Below are 20,443 nucleotides of genomic sequence, written 5' to 3'. Positions count from 1 at the left end.
CTTTCTAAATTTTTGAAAGAAAGTGAGGAAAGTAGGTTAACAGTTAAATAGAGCACATTTTGCCTGCAAAAGAGATTACCTCTAGAGTAGGTACAGTCAAGCATATGGCTTGGAGAAATTCCACTCTGGCCTTAGGTGAGGAGAAGCTTCTGAGACATTGCTGTTGTCTGTCTGGTCACCCAAGCAACACTTCTTAACAGCAAGACAGGGCTACACATCATTTAAGGTCCATTTTATTTATTTATTTATTTTGGTACTGGGAATGAAATTTAGGACATTGAGCTTTCAAGGCAGGCAGCAGCACCACTGACCTAAATCCTTGGCTCAATTTTTTTTGTTTTGGTTTTTTTGGTACTGGGGATTGAACTCAGGACCTTGTGCTTGCAAGGCAGGCATGGTGTGGCTGAGCTAAATCCCTGGACCTTAAGGTCCATTTGAAATCACTAAGTATCTGAAACTCATAGGTTAAACTTACGTTCATCATCTAGCAACCACAATTCACATATTATTAAAGTCACAACTATCAGTTAATTCTCTACACACACATAAAAAGAGAAAAACTGACCAAAATCCCCTTTTTGTTTTAGTTACCATATAAAAATACAAATGCATGTCGCTAGCTGATTGCTATTTTCCCCTGTGTAAGACAAAACAGTTGTTGCAAGTTGCCTTAGCTTGACTTCCTGGAATGGGAGATGGTCTGATTACAAGATGGTTAATTCTAAAATTAGCTCCCAATGGGAAGTTTCTAACTTATTACCAGAGAGAAAAAGTTCAAATAAAACTTTAAGCTGCCTACCCCTTGTAAGAGCCTGACTGAACTAGAGCTACTCCATGTTGACCAGCAAACGACCTAGAGACTGTCGCTCCCTCTCATCCCTTATAGGATAACTAATGATTAATTGTGAATTGTTAGGTAACTGCTTTGAAGTAGCTGGGAAACTAAATGGAAACTGTAGTGAACACAGAGACCCAACACAAATCATGCCACTCCTTACTTGCCTGTAGTTGAATGTTCTGAACATTATAATCTAAGCTGTAAATGGAATAATGGATAATCGCTCTGCTGATCATTAGTATGTGATGGTCAAGTATATGCTTGATGACCACTAGCTCAGATCAACTGATTCTTTGCCTTTGTCCTCTTCCTGTAAGTTTTAAGTGTAACCCCCCCCCCTTAGCCCTATATAAAACGGCCTCTGTTTCTGAGCTAGCCGCCTCTCTGAGCTACTTGTCTTGGGGAGTGCTGTCTGGCCAGACTAATAAAGGTCTATTTGCCAACTTGCCTGGTGTGTTCCTTCCTGGGTGACTCTCGCTGTCCGACAAGCTCCTGGAGCCTTGCTGAGCTTCTGAGCCCAGCATTGTGGAAGCCTCTTGGCTGTTCACACTCTAGGAGTAAAAGTGAGACTTAAGTCTTACACCCCTCACTTCCAAATTACATAGCATTTTACAAGTCCACAGTTAAGGTTTCAACATCCACAACTTCTTAGCAAAAGTATTTTCCTCCCCTACACACATAAATGATGAAAACCTGAACTGGGAAGGGAGAAAGAAGATTGGAGTAGTTTCTGATCTAGCAAAGAATTGTTTTCTGTGTCTGTCTAGGGATCTATCTTTCTAGCAAAGAGAGAACAGTCTGAACCTGTAGCTCAACTCTTAATGGAGGCTTAAGAAAAGGGTCTGATGGGGCTGGGGATTTAGCTCAGTGGTTCTGGCACCTGCCTCACAAGCACAAGGATCCAAGTGCACAAGGATCCGAGTTTGACCCCCAGTATCAAAAAAGGAAAAAAAGAAAAGGGTCTGATGGCATTGTTTCAGGTCATTTTGAGACAGAGGATACCTGATGATCACTGAAAGAGTTATCTTTCACCTCACTGAGGAGTGCAGGTAGGGACAATAAATATGTGGAGATTTTCTGCTGATTACCCAGTTGAGCTGTCAGGACCTAGCTTTTACAAAGGGACCTTTGGGTATTTGCTAGAGAGTAGCTCTGGCCATGACCTCTCAGTTTTTACTAGTTCCGTGCTATCAGAGATCTGTCTCCAGAAAGGAATCCAGTTGCCTGTCAGGTCAACATTCCATCCTCCTTTGGCTTCAGTGGGAATGGGGATTAACCACAGGGTATTTGGAGAAATCTATCCTCTTCTTTGAGAGTGGAAGCTGCCCTAAGGGTAGTACTAGCTGACAGAGTAATCCCTATTGTTTAACATTCTATAAGGAACAGATAAAAGCCTGAAATTTCTGTACCTGAGATGATTTTGTAAGAGACCCATTTTATAACATTTTAAAATTTACTTGTAGTTACTATTAAAGTCTACTAGGTGACAGGCTAGTAAAAGGCAAAAAATTACTTTTTTCCCTAGTGTTGTCACAAAACAAAGATAACTTTGGCAATCAAGTCCAAATGCAACATATACAAACTGAGAATGAAATGTACTTTTTTAAAAAGGACAATGCAAGGCTGAGGATTTAGCTCAGTGCCCCGCACCTGCTTTGCAAGTGCAAGGTCCTGACTTCAAATCCCTGGCACTCAAAAAAAACAAAAACAAAAACAAAAACAAAAACAAAAAAAAAACAAAAAAAACAATTCATAAGATAAATAAACAATTTGCAAAAATTTAAAACATAAGACTTAAAATTTAAGAAAATTTTGAAGCAAAAGCCAGAATCCCCTGATTGAGCCAGTCCACTCTGCAGAGGCATGGTGAGGCATGGTGGCTATAAAGGGTGGTGATTGATCCTATTATGTTCCTGATTGTATCGATAGGGATAAAGGACAGGGATTGATTTGATGAGTTGTTTTCTCAATTATGGAAATGAGAATGTCTATAAGTCATTAGAGAATCAAAGGCTGGGATGCAACGATAGCAGGAAGATTTAATGACCCAGAGATTGAATCAAGGGCAACCCAACAGCAAAAATAAAGATGAGAAAACACTTAAGGAAGCCACAAAGGCAGACTTCCAGTCCACCAATAGCAAACAGTAGGGCAAAGGAGGATGAAAAATAAGATTATGAACCTCCAGGACACTCAGAACTCACAGCACAGGAAATAAAAAAACTGATCAATCAAGCTCTAGAAAAATTCAAAACAGAAATTATTTCCCAGATAACCATAGAGATGGTGAGCAAAATGAAAGACATGGTTCGAGAATCCAGAACAGAAACTGACAAAAAAATAGATGAGCTTAGGAACATAATAGAAACCATGAAGGCCCAGAATAAGAAAGAAATGGAAACAATGAACACCCAACATAGGAAAGAAATGGAATCCATTAAACAGATTCAAACAGATATCCAGGAGATTAAAAACTCTATTGAAAGCATATGTAACAGAATAAAAGATTGCGAATATAGAATCTCAGATATAGAAGATAGGCTAGCAGACAGTGACCATGAAAAGAGAGGTCTCTTAAAAACAGTAAGGGAGCATGAGAAATAGATCCAACAACTCCTAGATGATGCAAAGAAGAATAACATAAGACTGATAGGAATCCATGAAGTACCAGGAGAAAATGCAAATGACTTTAAAAAGCTGTTCAAAGAATTAATGACAGAAAAAGTCCCAAACAGAGGGGAAGAATTAGACATACAGATAAGCTAGGCATATAGGACACCAACTAGCCACAATCAAAAAAATCTACAACTAGACATTTAATAATCAAGATCCCAGAAACCCAACAGAAGAACAAAATACTACAAGCAGTAAGAAAAAGGAAACAAATCACATGCAAAGGAAAGCCTATCAGAATCACAGCAGACTTTTCAACACAAACCCTCAGGTCAAGGAGAGCCTGGAGTGAGGTATTTCAAGTCCTAAAAGAAAACAACCTACAACCAAGACTGACATATCCTGCAAAACTCTCTTTCAAAATGGACAGAGAAATAAGATACTTCCATGACAAAGAACACTTGAGAAACTTCATGAATACTAAACCAGCACTACAAAGAATTTTAAACAATATCCTAGAAAATGACAACAAAGACTACAACACCAGGAGGCCCAAGAGAGCAAATCAAATAGCCAAGGCAAGAAACTAAAAGGAGAGGACAAAAAATAAAAACAGTCAACAAAAGGACAATAACATTACAATAATAACTCAGTACATATCAGTTATAACTATCAATGTCAATGGCCTCAATTCACTAATCAAGAGAAATAGATTGGCAGAATGGATTAAGAAGCAAAATCCAACAATATGTTGTATACAAGAAACACACCTAGTGCAAAAAGAAGCCCATAGATTGAAATTGAAAGGATGGAAAACAATTCTGTATGCAACAGGAGCCCAGAGAAAAGCAGGGGTAGTAATCTTATTCGCAGACAAAGCAAATTTCAACCAAAACTGATTAAGAGAGACAAAGAAGGCCACTACATCCTTCTAAAGGTAACAATCCAAGAGGAAGAAATGACAATCATAAACATATATATGCACCAAATATAAATGCCCCCAACTATATAAAACAAATATTAAGTAACATGAAAAACCAAATAACCACTAATACAATTGTAGTGGGGGATTTGAATACCCCACTGTCAAAAATAGACAGATCATCTAGGCAAAAATAAACAATGAAATACTAGAACTGAACCAAGCTTTTGAATGCATGGACTTATTAGACTTCTATAGAGTGTTCCACCCCACAAAATCAGAATATACATTCTTTTCAGCTGCACATGGGTCATTCTCCAAGATAGATCACATACTAGCTCACAAAACAGGTTTGAATAAATGCAAAAGAATTGAAGTTATTCCCTGTATATTATCAGATCACAGTGCAGTAAAGCTGGAGATCACCATAAGAAACTGTAGGAACTTCACAAACGCATGGAAATTGAACAACACTCTCCTGAACAATCAATGGATCACAGAGGAAATCAAAGAAGAAATCAGACAGTTTTTACAAATAAATGAAAATGCCAATACAACATACAGGAATCTATGGGACACAATGAAAGCAGTTCTACATGGAAAATTCATAGCACTGAATACCCACATTAGGAAAACAGAGCAAGCTCAAATAAACAAACTTACGATGACTCTTAGACTCCTAGAAAAACAAGAGCAAGAAAAACCCAAAGCTCAAACAAGAGAGAAAATTATAAAGATTAGAGCAGAAATCAATTCAATGGAAACTAAGAAAACAATGCAAAAAATAAATGAATCGAAGAGTTAGTTTTTTGAAAGAATAAATAAAATTGATAAACCCTTAGCAAACCTTATCAAAAAAAGGAAAGAAAAGGCTCAGATTCATGCAATCAGGAAGGAAAAAGCCAAAGTCACAAAAGATCCCACAGAAATCCAGAGGATCGATAATACATACTATGAGAACCTGTATTCTAATAAAATGGAAAACACAGAAGAAATGGACAGATTTCTAGATGCTTATGAATTACCAAAGTTGAACGAAGAAGATAAAGACATTTTAAACACCCCAATCACAATCAGTGAAAAGGAAAATGTAATTAAAAACTTACCAACAAAGAAAAGCACAGGTCCTGATGGATTCACTGCTGAATTTTACAAGACATTTAGAGAAGATCTACTGCCATTACTCTTCAGATTTTTCAATGAAATTGAAAGAGAAGCAATACTTCCAAATTCATTCCTGGAAGCAAATATCACTTTGATTCCCAAACCTGGGAAAGATGTAACTAAAAAAGAGAACTACAGGCCAATCTCCTTAATGAATATAGATGCAAAAATCCTCAATAAGATATTAGCAAACAGAATACAGAGGATCATCAAGAAGATCATATATCCTGACCAAGTTGCATTTATTCCAGGGTTGCAAGGGTGGTTCAACATATGTAAATCAATTAAAGTAATACACTATATTAACAAAGTCAAGTACAAGAACCACATGATCCTCTCGATAGATGCAGAAAAAGCATTTGACAAAATTTAACACCCATTCATGATAAAAACCTTGCAAAATATTGGAATGGATGGTCTATATCTCAACTTAATAAAGGCTATCTATGAAAAACCAACAGCCAACATCATATTAAATGGCCCAAAACTGAAAACCTTCACGTTAAAATCAGGAACAAGACAAGGATGCCCACTATCATCACTCCTCTTTGATATAGTTCTGGAAACATTAGCCATAGCAATTAGACAAGAGAAAGAAATTAAAGCAATAAAGATAGGAAAGGAAGAAGTTAAACTGTCATTATTTGCTGATATGATACTCTATATTGAAGACCCAAAAAACTCCACCAAAAGACTTCTCAACTTAATTGACACTTTTAGCAGAGTAGCTGGATACAAGGTTAACACCCAAAAACCAATAGCCTTCTTGTACACAAATAACAGACTCACTAACAAGAAATTAGGGAAACAATTCCTTTCACAATAGCACCCAAAAAAATGAAGCATCTGGAATCAATCCAACAGAAGAAGAAAAAGACCTCTACACTGAAAACTACAGCACTCTGAAAAAAAGAGATCGAGGAGGATATAAGAAAATGGAAAGATGTCCCCTGCTCCTGGGTAGAAAGAATCAACATAGTGAAAATGGCCATACTACCAAAACTGCTATACAGATTCAATGCAATACCAATTGAAATCCCAACACTATGCTTCACAGAACTAGAAAGAAGAATCCAAAAATTCATTTGGAACCATAAGAGACCTAGAATAGCAAAAGCCATCCTAGGCAACAGGCACATGGCAGTGGGTATAACAATTCCCAATTTGAAACTATACTACAAAGCCACTGTGATAAAAACAGCATGGTACTGGCAAAGAAGCAGACCTGAGGATCAGTGGAACAGATTAGAAGACACAAAAACAACTCCAGATGCACTCAGCTACCTCATCTTTGACAAAGGAGCTGACAGTCCCCACTGGAGGAAAGATAGCCTCTTTAATAAATGGTGTTGGAAAAACTGGATCTCAACGTGCAAAAGATTAAACTAGACCCTTATCTGTCACCATGCACTAAATTAAAATCCAAGTGGATTAAAGATCTAAATATAAAAACAAAACCACTAAATTTGCTGGAAAGCAAGTTAGGCAGAACTCTGGAAGACATTGGCATAGGAAAAGACTTTATGAACAAATCCTCAGTAGCATGGGAACTAGCAGAAAGAATCAACAACTGGGATCTCATCTTATTAAAAAGCTTCTGCACTGCAAAAGAAACCATCAACAGAACTAAGAGACAACCTACAATGTGTGAAAAACTTTTTACCAGCTGCTCCTCAGACAAAGGACTATTATCTAAAATATATAAAGAACTCAAAACAACCAGCCCCCCAAATATAAAGACCCAATTCTAAAATGGGCATCCAAAATGAACAGACATTTCTCAGACAAAGAAATAAAAGCAGCAAGTAAATATATGAAAAAATGCTCCACATCACTGGTCATTTGAGAGATGCAGATGAAAACAACACTGAGATTTTGTCTCACCCCACAAAGAATGACTGCTATCAATAAATCACACAATAACAAATGTTGGCACGGTTGTGGGGAGAAAGGAACCCTTCTCCATTGTTGGTGGGAGTGCAGACTGGTGTAACCACTACAGAAATCAATATAGAAATACCTCAAAGAACTAGGATTAGAGATTCCATTTGACCCAGCCATCCCTTTGTTGGGTATCTTTCCAAAAGAATTAAAAGACTCATACCACAGTGATATATGCACACCCATGTTTATAGTGGCACAGTTTGTAATAGCTAAAACTTGGAAACAGCCCATCTTCCCATCAGTTGGAAACTGGAAAAAGAAGATGTGGTTTTTCTATAAAAAGGAATACTACTCACCCATAAAGAATGAGAAAGTAGATTCATTCATAGGTAAATGGGTACATTTTGAGGATATACTCCTAAGTGAAATAAATAAGTCACACATATGCAAATACTGAATAGTTTCTCTGGTGTGAAAAACTAAAATAGTGCTCAAGATCCTAATGGGACCATTAGCAAATAGGAAGAAAAGGACCAAAAGTGAAGGGACAATGAGAAGGATAGGGAAAGGGGAATAAGGGAAAAGGAAAAAAATATGAGAAAATGTAGAAAAGGAATTAAAGTGTTTGAAGCGGGGAAGGGGAGGAGGGGGTGAAGGGAGGGTGGGGACAAAGGGAAAAAAATGAGAACCAAGACCTGGCATGTAAAGGTACAAGATCCCAGTAATGAATGTAACTGTACTGTCTACCTAGAATGTACCAATAAATTAAATTTTTTTTAAAAAAAAGATCTCTCATAGGAGCTCTGTTGGTGTGCAGAGTGATCCTTGGCAGGAGCTGGTTTCTTTCACAAGTAATCCAAATAAGCAAAATAATGCAAAAATATGGAGGAAATATTGTAACTCCCAACCTGCTAGATATCCAAAATGCAAGTTCAAATTCTCTAAAATTGGGGTCGGGATTTAGCTCAGTGGTTCTGCCACCTGCTTGTCAAGTGCAAGGACCTGAATCCCATCCCCACACCAAAAAAAAAAAAAAAAAAAAAAAAAGTGTTGGAAGTTCTCTAAAACCAAAGAATGAATTGTAGGAACAATGGAGGTTAAGGGTAAGGGAAATTTATTGAGGGATAGGAGGGAACACCTGTAAAGTAGGTTGCCTGGAACCCTAGGCCCCAGAGGATTTTATGGAGAAAAGCCAAGAGGTGAGATGGCTACAAAAGTGGGACAAAACTATAGTCAACTAATAAATTCCAATGAAAATTCACAAGGTGGGCATGAGGTAGGACAAAATCATGATCAACCCATAAAATTACAAGTACAATCATATGGGTAATATTGATAAATGGGGATCAAATGGGGAAAAAAGTCACGAAGCAAGCATACATGGGATGAACAAGGACTTTCTGGAAAGGAAATGGGCTAGGGAGTTTCTGGACCCCACTTAAGGAGATCCACGCCTGTTTAGAATATTGATCATGGCTATTCATCTCTAGGGGAAGTAGGTAAGTGTAGGACTTTTTCTTTTTTATAATGCTGATCTTCAGTGAATGTGTCTTGTCTTTCCTATTGACTCCTCAGCAGGCTGGCCCTGTCTAATTGTCTATAAGATTATCTGATTAACTTAGCAGTCTATAGACACAAGCAAGGAATGTCTTGTTTACAAAATAGCAAATGCCACGCTTGATGGGTGGGTCTTTCTAAAATAAGCCACTTGAAAATCTTGTTCTCATTTCTTAAATGTAGAAAATAGTCAGATGAGTAGAAGCCAGTATTTGTTTTTTTGTTGGTTTGGTTTGGTTTTTTGAGACAGCGTCTCACTATATTGACCAGGCTGGCCTTGAACTTGCTATGATCCTCCTGCCTCAGCCTCTAGAGTTCTGGGATTACAGGCATGTGCCACCATGCCCAGGTGTTTTGTTTTTAAGATATGAGGGCTTGATATGTTGCCCAGGCTGGCCTCAAACTCCTGGGCTCAAGTGATCCACTGACCTCAGCCTCCTGTGTACCTAGGACTACAGCCAAGGCACACCCAGCCTGCATCTATTAGGTGTTGACCTGTCAGCCTCTCATCACATGGACTTCTCTTTTGATGAACGAGCTTTCCTCAGACTCTAGGTCACCTGTCCCCACCAACCAGGGATCAAACTCAGGACCTTGCACTTGCAAGGCACAGGTCATCTGCTTTTTTAACAGGCCTTCCCTCCTTCTTAGATGACAATTTGATCAATCATGTGGGAAAGATACATGTGATCAAGATCCATGTGTTTGAGCAGGTGCCTGTTCCTCGTGGAGGCTTCACACTCCTCCATCTGACCTAGCAGGGCCTTTTGCCCTTTTCAAGGTTCACTGTGAGTGAAGTGAATGACAAAGTTCAGAGATCACTCTGTCAAATCTTCAGCTGTGTTAGCTACATATGAATGTCATTCACAAAAATATAAGTACCCGCGACAATTGTTTGAGCCCATTCATTAGGACAAAAATACAAAATAAATCTACGCTTTCTCATCAGATGGGCGAGGATTTGTATTTGCTGACATAGGATGTAGGGGAAGTAGAGCTCTCTGCCAAGGGTGGTATGGAGGTGGTGTGGCCTCCATGGTCAACTGGGTGGCATCTCTCACCATAAAAACAGCCAGACCCTTTGGCCCTGCAATTGTACTCCCTGAAATTGCCTAGACACGCAATAAACTATGTATAAAGATAGTCATTTAAACATGTTTGTGAGTGTGAAAGATTGGAAATAAGATAAAAGGCCTTTGATAGTTCAGTCAATTATGGTGAATAATTCTTGGGAATGCCATGCCCTGTTGAGGTGAAGCAGCATTATACTTGGTAGGTAGAAGAGCCAAAAAACCAGAACCAGACCAGGACTACAAAAGCCTTTATTATGGGGCGGATTTGCCAGGCTGTCTCTGAACAAAGGAGAGAAAAGCAACATGGCAGCACTAGGAGCTTCTTTTACAGGAGTGGGGTGGGGTTAGCCTAACCTAGGGTGGAGCTGAGTGAGGTAGTATTAAGAGATTGGAGGAGCCTGTGACATCGCTAGCTGTTAGGAGGTAGAAAGTATTAGGTTACTTTTTTGGTAGGAGAAGAGGAATGATGGGAAGAAGAAGCCTGTCCTTTGTTGGGAGAAGCCATATTTTGACATGGAGGCTGCTATTCTATGTGGCAGCCATTTTAAGGCAAGGGAAATCTAACAATACTTCCTTAATTAGAAGGACCTACAAGATGCACTGTACCATGGAAAAAGAAAATGTGAGACAGTATATTGAGTATGGTGATCAACTATATACAAAAGAGTATAAATGAACATGGTTGGAAATGTGTATCTTGTGTATGTGTGTACCCTTTATATTTGGGTGCATCTCAAATGCGTATAACTGGTACATATCTATCTCATGTGTATCCTGAGTACATAATCCTTGTATTATATACAGTATAGGTGCTCGTCTTGTTTGCATGTGTCTCACACGTATATGTATCTTGTGTTATGCTTCCTGTCAGCTTGGCTATATCTGGTTTCTCACAACACACATGAGGTTTTTTTCCCTATAGTGGGAAGAGGGTGAGAGGCCTGCTTGGTGAAGTTGGTGATATGTGCTATCTGCTATTATCAATATTTTCTTATAACAATATACAAAGTGCTCCCGTACTTTTAATTATTTTCTTTGTAGTGACAGAGTTTGAACTCAGGGCTTTCACAATGAGCTACGTCCTCAGCCCTTTTTTAAACATTTGGAGGTAGGTTCTCACTCAGCTGCCCAGGCTAGGTGTCAACTTTTAATCTCCCTGCTTCAGCCTCTGTTATGGCTTGTGTTTAGAAGTTCTCTCAAAGCCTCAGGCAGTCATAGGTGGGGCTTTTTTAGAGGTGGCTGGATCTAGTGTGTAACACTAAAATTGACTTATGATACAAAGCTAAGATCCAGGGCACTAGTATTAAGGGTGTGAGATCTGTCCTAAGTAGCTTAAATAAAATATAAGAGACAAAAAGAGCTGTGGTCATCCTTTGCTTACTTTTGCTGTAATTTGTTTACAATGAACTGTCTCTCTTCTGTGATGCCCCTCTGCCATGTGCCACTTTGCCTTAGAGCCAGCCAACTGTGGACTAAATCCTCTACAAACTATAAGCCAAACCGCTCCTCCTTTAACTTTGAGTGTCAGATATTTTGTCTCACCAACAAGAAAAGTAACTAAGACAGAATTTGGTAACAAGAGTGGGGTCATTGCTGTGACTGTACCTGACCATATGGTTTAAGAGCCTTTAGAACTATTAGGAAGCAAAAGAGGTTTCTTTTTTTTTTTTTAAGTTCAGACATGCCAGCTGAAAAAGTAGAGCTATAATGTCTGACGCTCTACTTAAAGAGAGATTCTGGTCAGAGCTCAGAAGGCCAAAATGCAGATTAAAATTCTATCAAACTCAAGAGGTTTCTGCAGGGATAAAAAGGCTATATTGGCTGTTAGACTCCAGACCATGTGTGTTATGTCTCGGCAAAAAGTTTCTCTGCATTTTGCTTTTGTCCAGAGACAGCCTGAGACTGACATTAAGGGCAGTGGACTAATTTTCCTGGCAAAAAAATATTTCCAGGCAGTCTAATGTTGAGGTGGTGGTATGGCAAGTGTTGGGGGCTTTTAGCCAGATTTGTGTTGAAAATTAAGAGCAAAAAGGCCAACAGAATGATTTTAAATGTTTTGAGTTTGGCCAAAAAGGATTCTCCACTAAATCTGTTGGCTACAAGACAGAGAAGAGATCTTGATTACTAAGAAGGAACAGGAAAATAAAAAAGATGGCTCAAGGACATCACAAGAACCAGCAAGACTCCACACTTTTAGCCTCAAAATTGCAAACATAAAAGACTTTGCTTTAAAAAGAGAGCCCAGAGCACCATTTTGCAGAATGATAGCAGCCTAAAAAAGTTGTTTCTCAAGATTTACTTCATAGACACTAGGTCTCTAAAGCCAGAAGAGAAGAGCCTGGCTACTGCTCCACCTAGTGGCAAATCTTGACATTCACGTGGTGCTGTTTTTAGGATCATGCAGACTATGAGTTGTGGGGTCAGAAAGGCTTCCACCCAGATTCAAAAGAAGGCCTGAGGGGCCAGGCAATGTGCCGCTGAGAGGACAGTGTGTAATGCTGTGAGAATAAAGCTGAATGGCCCAGTAAAGATCCAAAAAGTTTGGAAAAGCCAAAAATCTAGATAGTCTGAGGAAAACTGCGAAGAGAGCAAAGCCACTCCCAGAGAAGAGCCATAAGAGCTACAACCATGAGAAGTACCATAGGGGCAGAGCCACTCAAGCTCTTGAGTTCACAACTTGCCACAGATTGCCAGAGATGCTAAAAGTAAAACCATAGGATTTACTGTTTGTCCTGGAAAACTTTGATCTTATCTTGTTCCCATTCCTTGTTATGTTTTAGAATAAAAATGTCTATCTTGCGCCATTAAATGTTAAGTGTTTAGCTCTTTTCATTTGTACAGGGGCTTACAGCTAAGAATTTGCCTTAAATATCAGAAGAGACTTTTGACTTAAGACATTTCAGCAAAAACTGAAACTGTTAAGACTTTGGTAACTCCTAGAGATAGACTAAATGCCTTTTTTGCATAAAATATACATGGGTCTTTGGGGGGCCAGGGGTGGAATGTTATGGCTTGTGGTTAGATGTCCCCCAAAAGCCTCATGCAGTCATAGGTGGGGTTTTTTCAAAGGTGGCTGGATCTAGAGTGTGTGATGCTAAAATTGATTCGTGATACAATGCTAAGATCAAGGGCACTAGAATTAAGGGTGTGAGTGCTACCTGCCTTAAGTAGCCTAAATAAGATATGAGATTTTGTTAAAAAAAAAAGCTGTGGTTGTCCTTTGCTTGCTTTTGCTGTGATTTGTCTACAGTGACCTGTTTCCCCTCTGTGATGCCCCTCTGCCATGTGCCACTTTGCCTTAGGGGCACTGTGGACTAAAGCCTCTACAAACTGTAAGACAAATACACTATTCCTCCTTTAACTTTGGGTGTTGGATATTTTGTTGTAACAAGAAAAGTAACTAAGACAGCCTCTCCGAGTATAGGGATTGCAGACATGCACCACAATGCTTAGCATAAATTTAATTTTTTGAAAACTTAAAAATACAATAGAACCATAGATTAACAAATAAATGGTAGGGTCAGGGATTTAGCTCAGTGGTGCTGCTGCCTGCCTTGCAAGCTTAAGGTCCCGAGTTCCATCCCCGGTACAAAAAAATAAATAAATAAAATAAAATGATTTAAAAAAGATGGTAGATGGTAAAATCCAAATGGTCAAAGAACATGAAAAGATACTCAGCCTCATTAGGTGAATAATGAACTATAATTTTTCACCCACCATGTCAAAATGACTCAGTGCTGGTAGATGGTACTCTGCTGCTGTAATTTCTGTCTGCAATGCCCCTGCACACCTCTGAACCTTGGAAACTCACTGTAACAGAAGGTTCCCTGTTCTACACATGTTGGGTTTGGCCTGTAACTTGCTTAGGTTAGTGAACACCAGCAGGGGCGAATCTGCTACCTCCACAGGAGCTTTAAACTTTGTTGTGAGAACCAATATGGTCTTTTGCTCCCCTGACATGCAAACAGCTGGGGCTTCCTGAAGACGAGGGCAGAGGGTTGTGTTGGGCCACGCAACTATTTGTCTTTCATGGATATGTGCACGCAGCAGTTTACCAAACAGTCCTGGTTAAGTGTGTGGTTTACTGTGTGCCGACTGTATCCTAACAAAACCGGTGTACATACTTCAAGAAGAGGTGGGTCTGGCTCTATTTCCAGGCGGTGAAGCAGAGGCTGTCTGAAGCTGACCGGGTGGGAGCGCCTGCTGCCCAATCCGTCTTGGCTCTGACGGCCTCAGGAGGGTTAAGACAGTCCGTGAACCCCAGTTTAGGATGCTAAACGGCTGGATCTGACCGCGCTGGGCCTTCCTGAACAGAGCTGGCCGGGTAGTATGACCCCTCGACTCCTCGGGGTAGAGTGAGAATTCGCCAAAAGTACTACCTGAGCAGGACCCCCAGGGAAGGCAAGCCATAGAGAAGTCGGGGCGTGGCCTTGTGTGGGTGAGTTCAACAAGGGGTGTGGCTCAGGTGGAGCCACAGTCGGTGGGAACCTGGCCCAAGAGGGCTTGGGCAGGCGAGGGTGCATTGCCACGAAGGGGTCCGGCCCCAGAAACAGCCTGAGGGGTCAGAGGGCGTGGACCTGAGGGTGGGTGTGGCCCGGGAACGCGCCAGGCCTTATACGCCTGGGGCTAGAACCCCGGAGGGGAGGCCAGGCCGCAAGCTGCAGGTCAACATAGAGGCTCTAGTGCGCCTGATCCCGGTGTCAGTGCTGCTCCTTACGAGGCGGCAAGCACAGCCAGCCTGGGTGATGCAGGCTCCGGTCTCTACCAGAGGACCACGTAGGCTCTTGGACTGTGCCTCGGTGGCCGCGGCCCAACCCCTGCTGTCGCTCCTTGCTCCACAAAGGCCTGAGTGAGATTTGGGACCGGAGTCCGACCTCAGCCAGTCGGTTGTACACAGGGCAGGAGCAGCTGTGGCAGTTTCCTGCCCACCTCCCGATCCCACGGGGAGTCAAGTCGCAGCTACTGGAGAGCGACTGGGAACTCCAGCCTAGGCACCACCTAGTCTGCGGTCTTCCGGGCACTCCACGGCAACCTAAAGGGTTGTGCATGGATCTGGTGGGGAGCCCGCTTCCAGCAAAACGCAGCTTTGGGTCCTGCCATTGTCTCCAGCCCGGAGAACCTGCATCCACGAAGGCCTCAGCACTCTGAATGGAAGGGGGAAGGAAGCACTAGGTGTTCTCTATCCCACCAGAGGTGGGGGGGGGTCCATTCTTGCCCTGCAGACCCAGATAAACTCTCTGGAGGCAGTAACCCTCCAAAATCATAGGGTCCTAGATCCTCTCACAGCTGAAAATGACAGCCTGTGTACCTTTCTAGAAGAATGTTGCTTTTATACCAACTGGTCAGGCATAATGGGAGATGCAGCAAAAAGACTAACTGAAAAGGCTTCAGAAATTAAATAATGCCTGTCTGACTCTTGGACCAATATTTGGGGCTGGCCCTCATGGCTTCTTTCATTAACTGGGCCTCTTGTCTCCATTCTCCTCTTTGGGCGATGCCTCTTCAGGGTTTTCTCACAATTCCCACAAAATTGAGTTCAGGCTACCACTAATCTGTCAGTGCAACAAGTGCTAGTTCTGATCGCCACCCTGTACTGTCCCATCCCCCAAGAACTCTCTCCTCATAAAGGAGTCCAGGCCATCCACATGTCCTGCACAAAGACACCATGAGAAACAGCCCCCCGTCTCGACTTTCCCTCCCTCCTTTTATAACAACAAAAAGATGGGAATGTCATGCCTGACAGGTAAGACCAATCCCAGCAAACACAACAGGAAACCTCAAAGAAGAACACAGAACAGGACACCTCATCCCAACTCTTTGGTTTTGGGCACTTTGATTACATCTACATTACATCTACACCATCTATTCAGAGATGTGTGACCATATTCTCTCAAGCCCCCAAATTTCTCAAGGCAGCCATTCTTTTCTGGACCAACCTCTCAGCAACCATCTTCCCTTTAAAGCCTTTGTTCTCCCTTTGCTGAGGGCTGACTCTTTTCTGGACTCAGCCTGCTCCCACCCAAATGAAATAGAGGGCTTTGTTGCTCACACAAAGCCTGCCTGGGTGGTCTCTCTGCTCTCCATGTCTTCAATACACTTATGACAGTGGAAATTCAGGTTCATGAAGGGGTGTGTCCTCCAAGCCCCAACTATGTTACCTTCACTAGTTTGATCTGACTGCCCTAATGGGTCATGTGAGGTACCATTCACAAAGCTGATCTAGGTCTTCCTTCTGGGAAAGTTACAAAACAACTTCAAACTCCCAACACCTGAGTGTGTGTAGGGTTGGGTTCCCAGAAGCAGGCTCTGAGACTAGGATTCCAGTGAAATCCTTTTATTAGGAAGCATTCTCACACAAAGCCAGTTTGGGAATTAGTAGTGGATCTGAGAAGGGAGTTCAAATTGAAACTGAGGTTAAAATGGTTCTCCAGCTTCCTCATGAAAGAATAAAACCCTTCCAACTCTGGGACCAAGGTTTCAACAGAACCAACATTTTTCAACATTTTTGAGGCCCTCTGGTGAACCAAAATCTGGTTAAATATACAGGGGAGAAATAAGGAGGTTTCCTGGCTTTTTCTATTTAGTTTATGAATTGCAGTGCTTCTGTGCAGTGGAGGTGGGATCTGGGCAGCAGATAACGGTTTCCCCAACTGTGACAATTTATGAATAAAGCAATTTTCCATTTTAATGGGCTTTTCCCAGGTTCTTGATGGCAAGTGGACAACTTCCAGATAGTAGGCGCTCAGATCTAGTCCTCTAGCTGGGCCTCCTGATAACAAAACAAAGGCCTGTAAGAGGATAGTTCAGTCCTAGAGAAAAGACTGGAAACTCTTGGTCATCTCAGAGCTGTCCAGGCAGCCAGGGCATTTACACCTCTTTAGTAGTCACTGAGAGATGTAAGCAGTGGGTCCTGCAGCCCCAGGGAGCCCTCAAGAAAGCTAAGTGCTGAGGAGCTGAGGTGTGAAGATGACAGAGAACCTGAAGGATGTCGTGGAACAGCAAGCAGTACCGTCTCAAGAAGTCTAGTCTGAGGCTGGGGATTTAGCTCAGTGGCACCACACCTTCCTTGAAAGCACAAGGTCCTGAGTTTGATCCCCGGTACCCACCCCACCAAAAGAAGTCTATAGTCTGAATTTGAGAATCCTGCTTTCTTGAGGAAGTACCAAACTGTTTTCCAAAGGAGCAATCCTATTTTATAATCCCACTTTGCTTAAGGCAACACAGGAAAGCTCAAATCTCTCTACATCCTCTCAACACTTGTTACTGTCTGCCTTTTTTAACAGAGCCATAGTTAGTATGAAAAAAATATTTTTTTCTATTTTAGACTTTTATTAAAATATCTTCTTACACAAGCAAAACATGTTTTTCCCTACAAAGCAACACATTTTCCTCTACTCAACAATAATCATATTCCACCCTATTTGCAACTGAAACTTAAGTCTATCACAGGTTCATGGACACCAGCAGAATACCAGCCTCCTGGGTCAGACACAAAGGATTTTATTACTTACTATAATCACAGTAGTCAGAGTATTAGCACTTCATGTAACAATTCCCTGAGCTCTAATTCCCCCAAAGGAGGGCCAAGTGACAGCTGCACACGCAGCCAGGGTGTATTACAGGAGGAAAACCCCAAGCTTAGGGAAGCTGAATTTTTTACACTATACAGGCACATTTGCCCTTTGCTCCTAGGAAGACCCTATCTCTCTGTCTTAAGGCTGTTTGATATATAAACACACAGTTGAGAAATGATAGCCTAACAGAAGAAACACAAAACTGAAAAAACGTGAAACACCCACAGAGAACTGCCACACAACACTTACGAGAAAACTTTAAGTAGCACTTAAATATATTAATGGCCAGGCTCATGGTGGTTCTGATTCACATTTCCCTATGTCTAATGATGTTGTGCATCATTTCATGTGCTTACTGATCATTTGTATATCTTTTTGCATAGATATTTGTCTTTTGCTTATTTCTCAATTGAGGTATGTTTATATCATTGAGTTGTAAAGGTCATTTCTCTAGGACCCCTACCAGACAGATTTGTGTGTGTATATATATATATATTTATTTTTGTTTCTTGAGACAGGGTCTCACTATGTAGTTGAGACTGATCTGGAACTATGTAGCCCAGGCTGGTCTTGAACTCACAGCAATCCTCCTGCCTCAGCCTCCCCAGTGCTGGGATTACAGGCATGCGCCACCATGCCTGGCTGAGATTTGTATATATTTTCACTCCTGCTGTAGGTTGTCCTTTCATGTATGTGTGTGTGTCTGTGTGTGTTGGGAATAGAATCTAAGAGGACCTCCTGCTTTACCACTGAGCTATACTCCCAGCCCTTCCATTCTGTTGTTATGCAGATTAATGGGTTTCATTTTGGCAGCTTTGTACATGTACATAACATACTCTGATCATTTTCATACCACCCAGTCACCCTTTCTGTTTTCCTAACATTTACAGCACAAAATTCTTGATTTTGATATAGTCCAATATTTCTATTTTTATTTTATCACTTTTGTTTTTGGTATCTTTTTCGGTTACTCTTATACTTTTGTTTACCCATTGTACTTCCTTGTGAAACTTCACCATCTTGCGGGCAGGGTGGCACATCTGTAATCCTAGTGCTTGGGAGGCTGATGCAGAAGGATTGCTAGGCTTTCAAGGCCAGCCTGAACTACACAACAAGACCCTGTCTCAAAAAACAAAAAAAGTTTTTTTCACCATCTGTTTTATTTTTCTTTGTCTATCTCCTTAAATTGAACATTTAACTTTTTAACATATTAATTCTGATTTATAATTATCAAGACATTAAATTATTTGCCTCAAGTTTATGAGTTAATGAAGTAATCATTAATCAGTACCAGTAGTTGATTAATATTTCAAGCTCCAAAACAGTAAGGGAAAGGGGGAAAGGGAGAGCATTGCTAATTTTATGGGAAGGACACAAAAAGAAAAGAAAGAGGGATGAGGATGTAGCTTAGTGAAATAGTGCTTGCCCACCATGTGCAAGGCCCTGGGGGCAGGGGGAGAAGAAATTCAGGATAAATCTTACAAAAATTCAGTTTCCTCTGACTTCATGGAATGTGTTTAGTAAATACAGAGAAGCAGGTATTATAATTTTTCTACAGTTTTCTTCTGCAAGTTAATATTTTTTACTTTTGGAACAGAAAATTTAGAGAGGATATTATTTTCTTATCTTTAAGCTTTTCTTTCTTTTTTTGGGGGGTACCAGGGATGGAACTCAGGTTCTTGTGCTTGTGAGGCAGGCGCCAGAACCACTGAGCTAAATCCCCAGCCCTCTTTAAGCTTTTCAAATTAAACTTCATTTAAAAAATTTAAAAAAGATATTACATATAATATCTATTAATTTTATAAATATACATATATATGTATGTGTGTGTGTATATATATATATATACATACACACACACACACGTATGTACATATATTTGGTTCTGGTGATTGAGCCTAGAGTCTTGGCCCTGGAACAATATCCCAGGCCTCTTTTATTTTGATTTAGAGATAGGATTTCACTAAATTTCTAAGTTGCCCAGTCTGGTTCTTAACTTTTAATCCTCCTGCCTCAACCTTCTAGAGTAGTAGGAATATAGATGTGTACTACTACCCTTGACTCTCTGGATATGTTTCTCACATATTTCTTTGTATTATTTTTATATACTGTATATATAAATGATATATATTTATATTTTTATGAAATACCTATATAGAATGCTAAACCCAGCTAATTACCATGTGTATTACTTCATATGTCTTTATGTACATGGTAAAAAGGCTTAAAAGCTACTCTTTTTTTTTTTTTTTTTTTGTTTTGGTACCAGGGATTGAACTCGGGTCCTTGCGCTTGCAAGGCAGGCCACCAAACCGCTGAGCTAAATCCCTGGTCCTTAAAAGCTACTCTTGTAGCAATTTTCAAGAATATAATACACTGAAGTGGGTCACGGTGGTGCACACCTGTGATCCCAGCATCTGGGAGACTGAAGCAGGAGGATCGAAAAATTTGAGCCTGGCCTAACTTAGTGACTCTGTGAGACCCTGTCTCAAAATAAAAAGTTAAAAAAATGGGCTAGGGAATGTAGCTCAGGGCAAAGGGTCAGTATAATACACACACATTACACACACACACACACACACACACACACACACACACAACCACAGAGCTAGTTTTTCTTTTCCTTCCTTCCTGTCTTTCTCTCAGAAAGGGTCTATGTACTTTAGGCTGGTCTTGAACTCACTATGTGGCCCAGGCTGGCCTTGAACTCACAGTGATCCTCCTGCCTCCCTAGTGCTGAGATTACAGATGTGTGCCACCACACCAGTTGTAGAATATTTTTACTTTTGGTACTGGTATCAAAATCAGGATCTTGCAC

Source organism: Fukomys damarensis, unplaced genomic scaffold (genome assembly GCF_012274545.1).
Source record: "Fukomys damarensis isolate Sample0158 unplaced genomic scaffold, DMR_v1.0_HiC HiC_scaffold_5, whole genome shotgun sequence".
Taxonomy (NCBI): Eukaryota; Metazoa; Chordata; class Mammalia; order Rodentia; family Bathyergidae; genus Fukomys; species Fukomys damarensis.
The sequence above is the reverse complement of the archived record's forward strand: the minus strand, read 5'-3'. Positions refer to the sequence as shown.